Here is a 17172-nt window from a genome sequence, read left to right on the forward strand (position 1 = left end):
ATATAATAATGAAGTTGGCTTTTGTGCTCATATAAAGTATCACTTTGTGATCTGAACATCTCACAATCACCCTCAACCAGGAGCATGGGAGGCTCATGCATGTTCCAAGTTTTCTCCTCAGACCCCCCCACTGAAGTGCCCCAAATCTTTGGGGATGCTCAACAGAAGGGTTCTGGTGCTTGCTACTGCAACACAGCCTAATGTAGAGCATAGGGTGGCAGTGCGTCTCATCAGGCTTTGCTGCAGTCATTTCATGACTGCAGCATGTCCCAATCTATTTACCTGCGAGTACTAGGTATAATCAGGTTAGATAAGACCATTACGACGGTACGTAACCTTTGGACTTTGGCTTGAGGCTTCTACTTTCCCTTCTGTAGAGAGCACATCATATTTCACTGTCTATTTTATTTCTTTCTCCTTTATTAGAGTTGTGCTCAGTACCCTACACAGATTGATTTTCCTGGAGGCACAAACAAGCAGATAGAATCTAGAGGATGTTTATTTAAAGGGAATCATTTTAAATGGTCTTTGAATTAATAAATATATATATAAAAAGATAAATAAGAAACATAGAGATATATAGCACATATAGGTAACACAAACAAATCACAACAAATCCAGTGTGCTCTGTTTATCACAGAAACATTTAGGTTGGAATTATACCTTTAAGATCATCAAATCCAGTCATTAACCTAGCACTGCCAAGTTCATCACTAAAACATGTCCTTAAGTGCTACATCCACGGGTCTTTTAAATAACTCCAGGGACGGTGACTCAACCAGTTCCCTGGGCAGCCTGTTCCAATGCTTGACAACCCTTTCATTGAAGAATTTTTTCCTAATATCCAATCTAAACCTCCCCTGGCACAACTTGAGGCCATTTCTTCTCATCCTATCACCAACACCCTCCATGCTACAACCTCCTTTCAGGTAGTTACAGATGGCAATAAGGTCTCCCCTCAGCCTCCTTTTCTCCAGGCTGAACAGCCCCAGTTCCCTCAGCCGCTCCTCATCACACTTGTGCTCCAGACCCTTCACCAGTTCCGTTCCCTTCTCTGAACTCTCTCCAGCACCTCAATGTCTCTCCTGTAGTGAGGGGCCCGAAGCTGAATGAAGAATTGAGGTGCAGCCTCACTAGTGCCAAGTACAAGGGGATAATCACTGCCCTGGTCCTGCTGGCCACGCTATTTCTGACACAAGTCAGGATGCTGTTGACCTTCTTGGCCACCTTGGCACACTGCTGGCTCATGTTCAGCTGTCTGAATATATGTGCACTGCTAGGATATCCTGGAAAGCAATAGATGCAGAATAGAAGCCTATTATTCATCTTTCTGGATGTACTTGTGATCCCAGCTGGCACATAGGAAATTTTCCACAATCTCGAGTGAAGAATGGATCCCTAGATAATATATTGTGCCTAATAGGAAGAATTTGCCCCAAAAAAATGCCTAAAAGGCACAGCCGACCTCTTAGCCAAGAGGCTAACCAAATTAAAGCTAGTAGAACATGCACTTCCACTATAGCCCCCACTAATTAGCACAAGGGAAAAGAACTACAAATGCAAACATGCTGGTAACCTGCAGACAGAGGGGGTCACTGGTTTTTTTTTTGACAGAAACTTCTCACCTTTCTTCCCCCCTCCCATATTCCTGCCAGCCACTGACCTTCCTTTGAACTGCTCTAAATCTTAGAGGTTGTCTCCCTTCTGCTTTTTGGATCTGTGTTCAGAAAAAACAGCTGCAGCATTCATCATTAATAACTATGCACAGCAACTCCTTCTGGGTCTCCTTTGGAGATGGGCTGATCCCTTCCTGCCTCATTGTATTGGCTTTGCATGGCCAGGTTTTGGTAGCAGGGTGGCTATAGGGGTGGCTTCTGTGAGAAGCTGCTAGAAGCTTCCCCTACATCTGATAGAGGAAATGCCACCAGCTTCAAGACAGACTCACCACTGGCCAAGGCCAAACTCATCAGTGGTGGTGGTAGTGCCTCTGTGATAACATATCTAAGGGAAATACACCTGCACAATTGCAGCCAGGGAGAAGAGTGAAAAGATGTGAAACAGCCCTGCAGACACCAGGGTCAGTGGAGAAGGAGGAGCAGGAGGTGCTCCAGGCGCTGGAGCAGAGATTGCTCTGCAGCCCGTGGTGCAGCACATGGTGAGGCCGCTGTCCCCCTGCAGCCCATGGAGGTCCATGGTGGAGCAGATCTCCACCTGCAGCACAGGGAGGACCCCACGCCAGAGCAGGTGGATGTGTCCAAAGGCTGTGACCCCCTGGGAAGCCCGTGCTGGAGCAGCTCCTGGCAGGACCTGTGGCCCCATGGGGAGAGGAGCCCACACTGGAGCAGGTTTGCTGGCAGGACTGGTGACCCCGTGGGGGCCCCCGTGCTGGATGCACACCATGGAAGGGACCCACGCTGTAACTGTTCATGAAGAACTGCAGCCCGTGGGAAGGTCTCATGTTGGAGAAAAATGGAGAGGACTGTCTCCTGTGGGAGCAAAAGAGTGTGAAGAGTCCTTCCCCTGAGAATGAAGGAGTGGCACAAACAACGTGTGATGAGACAACCACAACCCCTATTCCCTGTACCCTGTGCTGCTGAGGGGAAAAGGCTGAGAATTTGGGAGTAAAGTTAAGCTTGGGAAAAAGTGGGGTGTGGGGGGAAGAGGGGGGGAGAAAGTGTTTTAAGATTTAGTTTTTTATTTCTCATTATCCTTCTCTGATTTGATTGGTAATAAATTAAACCAGTTTCCCCAAGCTGAGTCTATTTTGCCCGTGACAGTAATCGGTGAGTGGCCTCTCCCTGTCCTGATCTTGACCCACGAGCCTTTCATCATATTTTCTCCTCCCTGTCTGGTTGAGGAGGGGAGTGATAGAGCAGCCTTGGTGGGCACCTGCCATCCAGCCAGGGTCAACCCACCACACTGATTAACACAATATGGAGTGGGACCCTCAGCACAAGATGAGCCGGATTTGGTAAGATATCTGTTTTTCTCAGTCTTCTCTAGTGTGCAGTCTGAATACATAATGTAGAAATGTATCAATCAAAATAAATTAAACACCAAGGCTGGAAAGATTTGATCCACCTGAACAACTACTACAAAAAAACACCCGTTTGTCCTCCTCCCCTTTCTTACTATGATCTGGTTCAGCAACACAGTTTGGTACTTGGGAATAGCTTGTATCTACTACCTCGCTCTGTATTTTTAGGGAACTAATAATTTATAAGTAGGTTTTCTCCATTCTCTGCCGAAGCTCTCCCCTGTACCAGCAGCATCGTGTCGCTTTCAGTTGCTAAATCAATTAAACATTAGCCAGAATTTCTTCTAAAAAGAAGGAAAACTATACCAGTTACCATAACACATTGGCTTCTGCTGAGACAGCAAAGTTAAGAGATACTTAAAAACAAACAAACAAAACCAACCAACCAACACAAACAAACCAACCAACCAAAACAAAGATCCTCTAACTTTTAGTTCTATTTCAGGTTGCTTGCTTATTTTTGTGTATTTTTTCACATCATTGCCAATACAGTAAGCCATGTATCCTCTTAGCTTGCTTCTGAATTCTCTATTGCCTGGCCTGTGTGATACCCTATGTCACATGAAACATGAAACAGAGGCCCTGTTCACACAGAATCACAGAACTGACTGGGTTGGAAAAGACCTCAGAGATCATCAAGTCCCACCCTTGGTCCAACTCCAGTCCATTTACTAGTTCATAGCACTAAGTGCCATGTCCAGTCTCAGTGTCTCTCCTGGAAACATCTATGTACCTCTGGAGTAGTACAAATAGAAATACAAAGCACCGATTTACTTCCAGCCTTGCTTCCAGCTACTGTTGAAGGCAGGTCAGTGGAGGAGACAGACTTGGATTTTAATCAGACTGCCCTTGTATCCCTGTGAAGAAGACCATGACCAAACAGAGCAGATACTGGCCTTGCAAGAGATGCTCAGTGGCTTTCCCAGTGCTGGAATACAGCTGCGCTGTGATACACTGCTATGAGATGGTTGAAAAGCTGAGTGAGGCATCTCAATTGAATTATACAGTTCAAGGCAAACTAAGTACTAAGCATATAGAAACCATCTGACTCTCCACAGAAAAGTTATTACTCAAAAGGTTTTTGTGCTTACCAAATAATCTGATCTCTGGTTACTGCAAAATGGTTTTCCTTCTCTCTTTGAACTGAATTTCAATGTGTCCTTGCATGAAGAACATAATGAAGTACATGCCTACGGCAAGTGCTGTTTAAAGCACTGTCCTTTATTCCTAGAGACATTTCCAGGAAACACGAAGCTGCAGTATAAAGCACCTCTGGCTTTATCACAGACTCCTGCATCACTTTTTGCTCAGGGGATGACACTTGACTAGACAGGATTTACCACAAACACAACCCAGCAGATCTCCAGCTCTGTCAGCCAGGCAGGTGAGAGTTGTGCCTCACTGGAAGGCAGACCTGAAGGCAGAATACAATGCTTTAGGAGAACTGTGAGGCACAAATCCAAAGATCAACTCCCTCACCTCCCAAAGGTGTGTCTGTGAACAGGCAGAGCTGAATGCCAAAGAGACAGATCCTGCTGCCAGTGTCAGTGCTGTAGAAATACAACTGTGCAAGTTATACCACAAAAGCCAGTGGTGATTTGTCTTTCTCTTAAAAAAATCCCACCCTCAGAGAAGTGGGACATTTGAAAGCAATTATCAGATATATAGCTCCTTCTTAGGGTGGCTGGTGGCTGATTCAGGGCACTTCTTGCACAGCCTGGACATAGCCTTACAAGTGAAACATAAAAAGTGTCATTTTTTATCTTTCTGGAGTGCTGTCCAGGAAAGGCCCCTCATGTTACACACCTTCCAAATTGCTGACTGGCTAAATACAGAAGGCTGTGGTGCCGGGCCACTGCAGACAGGGCGGCAGCAGCGTGGGGCAGCTCGCGTGGGGCCAGACTCTCATTAGCGCCTCTTAGTCACGCCTGTGAGATCTCTCTGCCGCTCCCCGAGGCCCAGGGAGGCATCGCTATTTTTCCAGCTCTGCCTTCACGGAACAACTCAGCTAATAGCATCAGATGAAGCAGTGATTTTCTGATGTTTGGCCAAGCCATTAACATTGTCATTCTAGCACATTTTAACAAGTACAGACAGGTCTGGGCACTAGTCGTATTTCTATGGGCAGGTTTTTTTTCTTCATCTCTTTTCTATCATCCATTTTGCTAAGCCTCAAAGCCCTCAGTGGAAACAGATGTGTGAATTAATAAAATTACATTGCTAAATCAGGGCTTTTTTCTGACTTGATACAAGTTGTAAGTCAAAAGACACTGCAGGCAGGAGGGCCAATGGCTCTGCATTGAGAAAAGCTACAATAAGGAATTACAGTCCGGGAACCAAGCACCCACTCTTAGGGCATGCCTAAATTAAAACTGTGCTCTCAGCCCTAATTTAGGTTCCATGTATATACACATTATTCTACGGGGTACAGTCTCCAAATGGATGCTAATGGTTTTGGTGGTACATGTGAAAGCACAAGCTTTTCAAAACTTTACCACACCTTCCCTGGTCAAGAGGTGGCCCCATGATCATTAATTGTATCCTGGAGAAGGCCTTTATAGTATGTGAATACTTCAGAAGCACGTATTTGTTTTCCTGGGGCTCCTCTGAGCAGAAGTTCAGCCTGCAATCCTCAACAAGGCTGTGCCACTCAAAGGTTTGTTTCAATGAAGTTCATAGCATAAAAACCTTACGTGTCTCCTAGACTTGAATTAAAGGGTGGGACACAAAGAGTTTCTGAAGAAACCCTTGCAGTGAGCTCTGTTTCTTAGAAAGGTATTGGGCCACTACACTACCTTGCCTATATTAGCTGTTTGTATAAAAAGTGCTTCAAGTAACTCCAGTTAAGTTTCATACAGTTGGTGATTGCCCAGCTTTCTCCCATTTCATTTTCTCCCATTTCTTCCCTTTGTGTAAGTCAGACTGAGTTGTAGTCTGGGATGTGCTTGTTATGCATGAAGCAAATACAAATAAAAATCCTTAAGGAATGGGAATGATTAGTTATGGATAATAGAGCCATGAGGCTTGTTACCGTCACTCCTGCTATGTGCCTGGTTCTTGCCGAGCAGCCCGGACACCGCACAGGGGCTGTGCGGCTCTGAGATGGCAGCTGAGCAGAGCCTGTCCCTGCCTGCTCCTTTGTGGCCCAACAGGCTGCAGCGAACATGACAGCAGGGCTTGCACTCGGCAGAGCAACAGATTGCAAAGCATCCGGTGATATCAGGGCTGCGCTTATGTGGCAAAATGTGTTCCGATATGAAGAGGCGAGCTGCCTGCTGCACTACAGCAAAGCAGATTGCATAGCATTAGCGCTGGTGACAACAGGGCACTCATTGTGTGGGACAACAAGTCACACAGAGAATGTGCAAATGCGATTGGTTGGGCCCACTTAACATATGCGCAGCAGAGTGACATATGGCAATTGGTGACTTTCCTGCCACAGATGCTGAAAGGCTTTGTTTCGGTACAGTGAGTGGTGCGGATCCAGCACAGCGTTCCCCTTTGGAGAGGAGCAGCCTGAGTGCCAGCAGCGCTCCCCCCCACCTCCAGGCACCCCCGATTCCCGGCTCCACAAGTGCTCCTAGCTGTGCTGAGCAGACTTTCTGTTACCGAAACGCCACCCATCGGCCAAAGCCTGGGGCATGCTGAGAAATATGTTTAATATAGAAACATGACTGACATGGACTCCCATTTCAACTCCTTGTGCCTTTTGCATTTCGGTTTCTATTCATATATATATATATATATATATATATATATGTATAGTATCACAGCCTGAAAGAATCTATTTCTAAAACTGTTTATTTTTTTTGTTAGTAGCTTTGTTTTCAAGAGTTTCTATTAATGATGTAAACAGAGAGCCAGATTATGATAAAGAGTGACAAACAGATTATTTTTTTCAACTCTGTTAAACAAAAGTTTAAATGGAAGTTAAAAAGCACAAAGCAAAATTATGGCCATAGGACTGAAACAAAATGGAAAAGAGGTTCTACCAGCTTGCTCATGCAGGAAAAATATGGAGGAAGATTTTTAAATCCTGGCATAGGTTTTAGCTGTGCTCACCTGTGCACAGCCATGAGACAAGTGCAGTTTGGTAACTACCACATCAGACTAGGGCTACGATACAGAGATCTGCTCTCACCTCTGCCACTGACCACCTGTGTGACCACACACAAATAACTTCAGCTCAACATGCCTCAGAAATAAAGATACTCATCCCAGTGCACTGCTTTGTGATTGCCTGCTGGCTGAAGAGCAGAAGGCGAGGTAGGAGCTGACCTTTTAACAGTGAAACAATTCACCTGGGCCACAGAAGACTCATCAGACAGTAACAGCATCCAACAAACTAAGGACACAGTGCTAAAAATCTGTACATCTTATTCCCTGTTGCTGGCATTATCAGTCTTTGTTCACTTGTCATTTTATGTGTTTCCGTGGCTAAGAGGAATCCAAATCTACACAGATTTAAAATACTTTCTATACAGACACACAGTCACTGGCCAAGCAACCAAAGCTATTTGGTAACTACGTGTCACCTCTCGCAATGGGATAGGAACCAATACAGGCTCTGTCCTTCTCAGATTTCTGTTTGACCAGGCCATGAGATGTAGAACCAGACTAGAACACACAGTTGGCAGCCACTGCCACCTCCCATGAGAGAGCAGCTTGAGAGAAGCCCAGCTGAGAGCAGTTTTCTTCACTTATGCTCCTTTTGTTTTTTAAGAGCTAATATAGAAATGTTTTGCTTCAAACTGGGGCTGTGGAATAGCCATACCCTAAGGCATAGGAACAAGAGGTGAAGCAACAACCATGAATGCTGAGAACACTCTGAGTATAAATCTCCACCATACCCAGGCTACCTAGAGATCACCAGAGGGCTCAGTTACACTGGCTCTACGATCCTCAAACTAATTTGTCACTGTGGTCCTCGGTGGATCTTCGAGTTGTATTTCTGTGCAGAAATATGAGCATGTGCAGTGAGTCTGATTAGTTCTGACTGCATCATATCTACTCTGCAAGCACTGACCATCTGTGCAGCAACTGCCCAATAAATCCAAGGCTGCATCAGACCCTCTGGTGTTGGTGCACACATTTGCAGTGCTTGGCCAATACCTCTGGCTGACTGGCTGATCACTCAAAACTACTGTTTCACCCACTCTGTTGTAACGAAATCCCAGGCAAACAGCCTCAATCCTCAAACTTGGCCTAGAAAACAGCCATGCTAGGGAAAACCTTCTGGGAATGAATGGAGGCAGCCTGGGAAATCTGTGCTCCCTATCCTCACAGAGTTATTAGCTTGTCTCATGCTTCCCAGTATCAGAGATAGTGGAAAACTACCCCAGGGATCCAGACTGAAAAGCAGTTAGACTTTCAGTTTAAAATTACGCCACTGGAAGAAATGTCACATCCAAAGCATCTGATAAGGTGGTGAACAAAGAAGTAACTTCTGAATTTCCTGGAATAAGGGAGAGCAGAATCTGGCCCCTTCACTTTTGTTCCCTTTAGCACATACAACCCCTTCGCTGCAGGTCCCTCTCCAGCGCAGTGACCGGAGAGCTGAGCGCGGCTGCCCAGCGCAGCGCGCCCGGGGAGCGGATCGGGGAGCGGATCGGGGAGCGGATCGGGGAGCGGATCGGGGAGCGGATCGGGGAGCGGATCGGGGAGCGGAGCGATCGCACCGCGCAGCTCCCGCCCCTCCGCGGCCCCGCAGCGCCACCCAGCGGGCCCGACCCGGCAGCGGCTGCCAGCGGCTCCCGCACTGTTTCGGGGGCGGACGGGCACCAAACCCCGGCAAACACAGCCCGGGGGTCCTGCCAGGGGCGGGAGCCGGTCCTCCCCAGCTCTTTCCCGATCCTGGCTCCTCGCTTGCCCGTTGGCGAGGCCGATCGGCGCGCTGCCTTGCTTGCCCCGCGTTTGCTCCACGCTGTAGAAGCGTTCGTCAAAGTCTGCAAGGGAGCTGCTATCACTGGGAATGTCTAAATTGCACTCAGAAACTTCTCTAATAAATGTGTTCTCACTGATGTACAGGGTGAGCACGAAGCAGGAATTAAAACAGGGAAATTCCACAATTTATATTATACAGGAAATCAAATTAGACTATCACTGTATCACCTTCAGGCCTTAAACCTGTGAATCTGCTGGCAGGTTAATAGCTTCTCTGCCTCCCCTCATGAGAGTAAAAACATCCCTGAGTGGCTGAAAGACCTGTTTTTAAGTGCTCAGTATCTTTATTGCACAAGACACCATACCCACTGGCCATATTCCTCAGTTCTCATCTGCCTGGCACCTGGTACAAATTACACCGCTACAAGAGGCAGTTAACAGACTCCCTAGAAGCACGGTTGTGCTTCATCAGGCAGGCCAACAGGCAGGAGGCATCTCCTTGTGTCAGTGCTTTTCTGCCCCAAAAAAGCCACCACATCCAGTAGCATCATTTGTGTTGAGTGTAAGATGCAGCCGATACATGAGCGGGTTAGTGCAAGCCATTTGCCCAGCCAGTGAGCAGAAAGCACCGTGAAGTAACATTGTGCTGCTAAATCTGTGATGCATCAGTGTGTAATGGAGCTCAGAGCCGCAGGCAGTGCCAAGGCAGACTCTGACTTCACCACGGTTTCACTGAAAACAGATGAATGCAGTATTGTCAACTTCAGCCAGCCAGGATCCATGTCACGCACTCAAAAATCACGCAATAAAGTTTTTAGAAAGAACAATTTCAAGCAAAATTTTGCTTTTACCGTTTGGTGTTTCCAATCTGTTGTACTCAAGAGAATGGACAACATCCCTTTTTATATTTATATTCATAGGACCTCTACACATCTCACACAACACCCCAGGTCTGGCTGTTAGGCCAGCACTAAATATTGAGCCATATCATAAAACTGTGGGAATTGTCAGCACTGAATAGAGCGCACATTAAGAGAGACAAATAACCCCATGCAGGCAGACACAAATAACCCCCTTTTTTCACTGGACAGCAGCCAGTTTATTGGCGAGTGCCTCTTCCAAGCTCTATTCTCAGTGCTGAGAGCCAGAGCAATATTCATAGTATGTCAATGCAACCAATACAGCTAGAGCATTTAAAAGGAGACAGCACATTTACTTGACTGTGTGAAGAGTTCGGGGCTCATATATTTATGCAGTATAGACAACTAATTTTTATTTGTTTACTCTCTTCAGGATTTGAGCCTGGCTATTTCAACAGGCACTCCTGGAGGCTGGAGGGCTGGATTGTTATTATACATAGAAACCTTGAGCTAGCTAAGGGTCAGAAAAAGCCCTGAGTAATTGTTCTGTATGTTCAAAACACAGTCCACCTAGTGAAAAGGCTGCATCATGTCTCCCACAAAAGGAAAAACTACCTGGTAGCATAAATTGCATGTTTGCTGTAGAAAAACAAAACCCAAACTGGTATAATACAAAGACTAGTCCTGAACATGTCATCTCCTTATCTGCTCCCAGCTATCAGTATTGTAAATTGGCTTAAGCAACCACACCTCATTCTCTCACTTAGATCTCCTCTCATCTGTGTTTCATCTGTAGATGCACTTACTAAAGCGAGGTGAAAACACACCTTTTCAGTGCCTCCCACTAGAGTAAAAATCTCATTAACAACGTTGTGACAACAACAATTTGCACAGACTACCTTTTCCAGGCACAGAGGAAGGCTGGCAAAAGGGTAAGGCAAACAGTTATCCTGGGGTAACCACTGGCTAGAGACAAAAGCTGAACTCAGCTGCCAAGCTGTGAATTGGTACAAACAAACTCAAAGTAGGCTGTTGAAGTTTGGCAGTTAAAAATTGCAAATGGACAGTTAGGAGATTCCAATATAGATTTCCTATGCTGTAACTACTTGCCAGAAGGGCCCATTCTCCTAAAGTCCACCCTCAAAGGACAGCTGGAAGAGGTGGAGAAATTGTCCATGATTTTATGTGACATAGAAAAGCAAAGCAAACAGCCTGGCAAATCTTAGCCTGCTATCACACTAATTCCCATTTGTTTTCCCTTTTGACCCTCGTAGAGCTGCATATGAGCCCCTGAAAACTTAGGGATAAAGCTTCAAGTTTGGCTTCTCCAGACAGGCCATCTCCAGCTACAGGTGGTGAGCTGGGAATTCTCAGCCACCTGTTTTCATCGCTTGATTTGCTCCAAGGACAAACCCATCTGCTGGCTTCAGTGGCCAGCCTAGTCGTGCCGTGACTGCCCCATCTCTGGCACACAGAAAACATGAACCTGAGTTGGCAGCACTTTTGTGTATCTTCAGCCAGTGTGGTATCACGCAGTTCTGCCATACAGCAAGAGTCACATAACTGGCATTTGTGGATACGGTGCAAAGCAGCAGTTAAACTTCTTGGACCTCCAATACTGTGTTCACATATGGGGCCGAGATGCTGGGCAGTCCAAGTGGCTTAAGTGCATATCTTTGACAATAATAACTATCCACAGTCATTGTTAACAGCCTTGGCATCTCCCACAGACTGACAAACTCCACAAAGGAAAACACCTGCAATGCTCCTAGCACTCACAACTTCCCATTCCCACTTCAGCTATAGTTTTTCTTTTCTCTCAGCTACCATCATTCTATGCAACACAAAATAGGAGACTAATACATCAGAAGCTCAAGTGCATTGTGGTCCAGAGTGAAAGCTGCTGCTAGAACCTTAAACAGCATGTTTGTAAGCAGTTTAAATATGGAAAGGCACAATATAACGTTATGAAAAAGTAATCTACCGCTTTAATGCTTTTGCAAGATTTCCATGGAATTTTGGGGCCATCTCAGGTAAGGGTCTTACCATGTAGATGGTGGAATTCAAACCAGCTTCTGGTAAAAGGTCAGTTTTTCAAAGCAAGCATTCTGTTCATGATGTGTTTCAAGTGAACTGTAGACTTCTGTCCCTCCCTGTTCACAGGTAAGCATATGATTACATTTCTGTTAAGAGGGATCTGAACCTGTAAATACTTTGGAGTGCATCCATTAAATAGAAAAAGAATTGTATCCAGAAGACACAGTGACCAAAGTTTTCAGGTCCCTTGTTATTTTCCTTGTTTCCTTCTTTATATTATCCCAGCCTCATTCTTTGATGTTTAGATGTCGTTATTGCTTGTGAACCTTTTGAAGGGATCCTTCTGTTCTCAAACAGTTTACCTTCATGCAGACAGAGAAACAGACCACCTTCAATGGGGTATGTATGCTTATTCTTCTAGATGTATCAGCAATTATTTTGCTATTTTAATACAGAGTTATATTCAAATGAAATAATTAGGTTTGGACTTTGAATCTGCATCACAGCTCCACTGTTCTCAAGAGTGGGTTAAATGTAGAAATGGATACAAACATCAAAATAATCTTACATTTGGGTCTGAAGTTCACTGTTTCAATTTCAAGTGTGTTTTGATTTGGAGCTTTGATGTGCTTCAGAATAAAACTGAACTGCCAGCTGAAAAATACTCTAAAGCACACCAGAAGACTAAACAATCCCTTGTATAAATGTCATTAGTGAATCCTAAGTGTATTTTTAGGAACTGCTCTGCTGCTTGTAGCCTTGCCCTCCAGTGTACTACAACCAAGAATGATCACAACGATTTTTTCCCCCATAATCTGACATAAGAATGTGGGGCAAAACAGGCAAAGGATTCAGCAAGTATGATTTCAGACTGCTACCTCAGATGCAAATTTATATTTCCAAATCAGTTACATTTCCTGGCAGGTCCTACTAAATCAAAACAGAGCTGACAGAGTAGAGCAGCGGTAAATGGAAAAGACACTCAGCACTTGAATGAAAAATGCTAAAGAGCTTCAAAAGAAAAAGGAAGGAACAGCAGGGTATCAATCTCTTGCCTTTCCCCAGGGCTTCTTTGCATCTCTTTATTTTATTGACACTATCATCTCTTTCTGTATTCTTCAAGCTCAGCTGCGGTGCAGGGCAGGTTCGGTAGTAACGTCAATCCAGTGAACTAAACTAAACAGTTCTAGCAGGATTGGCCCGGGGCCACTGATTTCAATGGGAGCTGCTGGATTCTCAGCATGACTGACAGTTAGGCTCTTTGTGGATCAAAAATCAGAATAATTTTGTTCCATCTGGCATTTTTCATGATCCCCACTGTGCCCAGTATTGCAGTCACAACACCTTGCTTTTTAAAAATCAACCCTCAGCTAAAGTCATAAAAACGTAACAAGCACTTGAAAAAGTGCAGCAACAATGAAATTCATATTACAATTATTTGGTAATTGGATAGAGACTCTTTGAGCAAACCCACTTTTTCAGGGAGTGAATACTCCAATTGCTCTTTGAGATACTTCATTCTTAGACCCCCAAGTCACTGGTGACTAGAAAATGCAGATGGGTGTCAAGCTGCTAAACTGTTTTCTAGGTCTTTTCTAGGACTCAAGGTAAAAGATCTTTGTGGTCAAACAAGCTGCTCTCTGAAGATGACCTAATGAAAGTAGAAAATAGAAGAGGTAGTAAAGAAAGCAAAAAATATGGCTTGATAGATGGAAAAACTGCAGAGCAATAGGAACAGCAGGAAACAAAGAGAAAAGAAGCTGAGTTGAAGGAAATGAAGTTTTAGACCAGAAGCGTAAGAATTGCTGGACTTCACAGCAGGATACAGCCCAGTATCCTGTCCCAACAGTGCTGAATGGCAGATGGAAGAGGATGGAAGAAGTTTTTTTTTTCCCTGACAAACTTTTTCAGCTTTCAGAGATAAACAGGGTAATAATTTCCAGAACATGAAATGGTAATATTTGTGTTTAACAGCTTTTAGTGGAGCTTACTTCCATGAATGGGTCTAGTCTGAACCCAGGTGAACTTATGGCATCAACACCACCAGTGAAGCTCTCAGTGTACATACATGTGTTTGAAGAAGTATCTAATTTCTTCCAGGCTAGCCACCTAATTTCTTGAACGATGAGAACTGGTAAATGATGCTTTCCTAGTCACATTCTCTACTCCATGCAAGAATTTTACACTTTTCTATCTCACCTCCACTCAGTTGTCTCTTTCTAAGCTAAAAACCTCATATAATGCTCAACAGAACCTCACATCATGCACAACGGAGAACGTAGTTTATATATTTCATCTTTTCTAGCTCTACCATTTTTCCTTGGAGGTAGAATCACGTCAAGACACAGTAGTAGAGGTAAATGAACCTGGATTTATTTCTGCAAATTCCTTTGAATGCTACTGAAAACAACTCCTTGACAGCAAATGGCAGGAGATTTAGCAAATCTTTGTGCTTTTATGTTTCCAGAAGTGTTTCCAGAAGCACGATGACCTCCTCCCCATATCACATATGGAGTGTGCCTAGTATGAGCATCAGGTCCCAAGAATGTATAAACAAAAGCATGGATGTTAATATAGAAATGATCTTATTGTGGGCTCTGTCTTATTGCATATGAGTATTGTACAATGAGCACTATGGAGTGCTCATTGCACAAGCACTGTACTGTAACATGTGTGAAGTTAACCTTTTAATTAGCTCTGAATTACTTGGGGCAGACAACAAGCCCCATAAAGGTGAATGTGTGGTTACAAAAAAATGCAAATTGAAGATAGTTACAAGGAAGATACTGAATATTCAGAAACAGACAAAAATGGGAAGAGTCTGGAAAAAGAAAATGATCTCCAGATGGAGGACGGGGGAATGCCAAAAGTCTTGAAGATGTTTTATTTTAATCCCAATTCCCTAAACATTGGATTTTGTTTATAACACAAAATTGCTTATATTGTTTGTATGTTACTGCTTGATTGCTAAAGCGATGAAACAAGCTGTGGAAGCCACAGCAGGGTTCCCTTTTAAACATTAAATCAATGCACTACATCTGTTGAAATCCTGGAGAGCCCATGGCAGCAATGCCAAATTCCAGAGTCTGTACTCAGCAGGAGCCGTGTGGTAAATGTCTGCATTTAGGTTCAAAGTTTGGCTTATAAGCTGTCATACTCTGAAAACTCTTTGGAGGCTCTTCAGTCGAAGTGCTGGAGCTGAGCGCTCTCCCCTCCTACCTCCAGCAACATTTCTGATACAGTAGAGGCTGCGAAAAGCCTTGAACCATACAGGGGAGGACAGCGAGGGGAACTCAGCTGAGCCCTGTAGTTACTTTGGAATTTGATGAACGCACCGTCCCAAGATGGTGTTTTCATGTTTTTCCAGGCAAAAGTTTTCCACCTTTTTCTCTGTGCTGAAAGGTGGGAAGTCTGACCTGACCAAATGTCTGACCAAAAGAAAACTTCAATGGAGTTAAGAAGTCGTGAAAAGCACCCAGCACCTACATATGGATACATCTAATACATGAACAAACAAACAAAAAAAAAAATTAAGAATTTACTTTACTAAACTCTCCAAATGCCTGAGGTCTGTCTGTCCTCCCCTTGATGCACACAGGAATCAATCAAATTGGGAACAGAAAGCCTGCTAAAATACCATCAGATGTCTGCATGGCACTACGTTCAGTTCTGTGTGACGCTGAGGCTGCTCCCGCTACTGCCCACTCAGACCTCTCCACCAATACACTTAAGCATATTCATTCATAGGTCTGCTTAAGTGCAATTAAATACTCAGATTTCAGCCTCATAGTAAGATACTCTGTCCCCTCTGCAAATTGTCTGGGAGCACATAGAGGATATTCCTGGTTTCCCACGCTGAGGTGCTGCAGGTTTTCAGTGGGCAACATCCCTTGACGTGCTGCAGCCTGCCCGTCTACCTCAGTGTCTTTCTTTCTAAAATGGAAATTATTCCTGCTTGTCAAGTGGGGGCATTGAAAGAATGTATTACTCTGTTCCCCAGAAAATAAGACAGGGTCTTATATTAATTTTTGCTCCAAAAGATGCTTACTTTTTAACATGTATAGCTGCCTGAACACTATTTAAATTGATTTTTTAAATGAACTGTAACCAGGGCTTATATTTCAAGCATCCTCAAAAATCCTGAAAAATCATGCTAGGGCTTATTTTTGGGGTAGGTCATATTTTCAGGGAAATGGTAGCTAGCCATTGCTCTGTTCCTGGAATTAATAGTAAAAACCATGTTGGAAGGAGTTCTTGCTTAATGACTGTGATACAGTGCTATATTATTCTGAGCTACTGATGATAACAGTCAATAGCACAAAGCAGTGAGTACGACATGCATACTCTTACACACTGGACTCCCAGTTTAAAATGACTGTATGGTCCAGTATGGACCATATACTGTACGGTTTGCTGGACATCTCACATGAAATTGCACTTTCTTGCTCTAATGTGAAATCCTAAATCTCACCTGAAATGTCAAACATAGACACCTTTTCACAGTCTACTTTTCTGGATACTTAGTTTACTGGCTTGCCAGGCACCTGGCACTGCAAACACACGTAGATAAAGTGCACAGACAGACAGACTGGCCAGATGATGTCTGTCTTAGGCTTTCAAGGGTGACCTGTTCATGAGCGATTTGCCTTGTGCTGCACCCAGACATCCTAAAAACTTTACAGTCAGCGTGCCTGAGGTATTACAGAGAAAAATTTGGCTCAGGGTTAAATCTAACTTAATATTTGGTGTTGGAACATGGGGTTGTACCCCCCAAGACTTTTAACAGTTGAATTCAAGTGTTACAGATGGAAGATTTCATTCTAAGCAGCAGTGAAATTGAAAATGACTTGGTTTGTGATGGGCAATTAGTTAAATACAAGCTGTTACAGTGAGTCAAAAGAGTAAATGCAACACCTGGACATTCAAATGGAGAAACATTGACTAGAAGTACATTACTACCACATTTGGTATCACTACAGCAACAATATGTTACCTAGTTCCAGCGCTAAGAAGATCAGCTGATATACTGAAGAAAAGCCAGTGGAGAGCAGTGAGAACAATTAAGAGGGCTGAGAAAAGATGCTTTAGTTTCTCATATGAAGATAACAAGAAATATAGAGAGATCCAATGATGAGAACCAAAACACTACAATATTCACACTGAAAATATGTTACATTTTTCAAAAGGAAGTCTAAACCTTTGGAAAAGCCCAGCAAGATTTATGATGGGTTTTACCTCAATACAAATTTAAATTCAAAACTGGTTGCACTTTCTAAAAGAGAAGCTCTACTTCAAATACATTAAGATATTGAACTCTGATTAAACACTCGGAAGATGAAATATATGGTTAGAATT

This window comes from Nesoenas mayeri, assembly GCF_963082525.1.
Source record: "Nesoenas mayeri genome assembly, chromosome: 5".
In the NCBI taxonomy this organism is placed as follows: Eukaryota; Metazoa; Chordata; class Aves; order Columbiformes; family Columbidae; genus Nesoenas; species Nesoenas mayeri.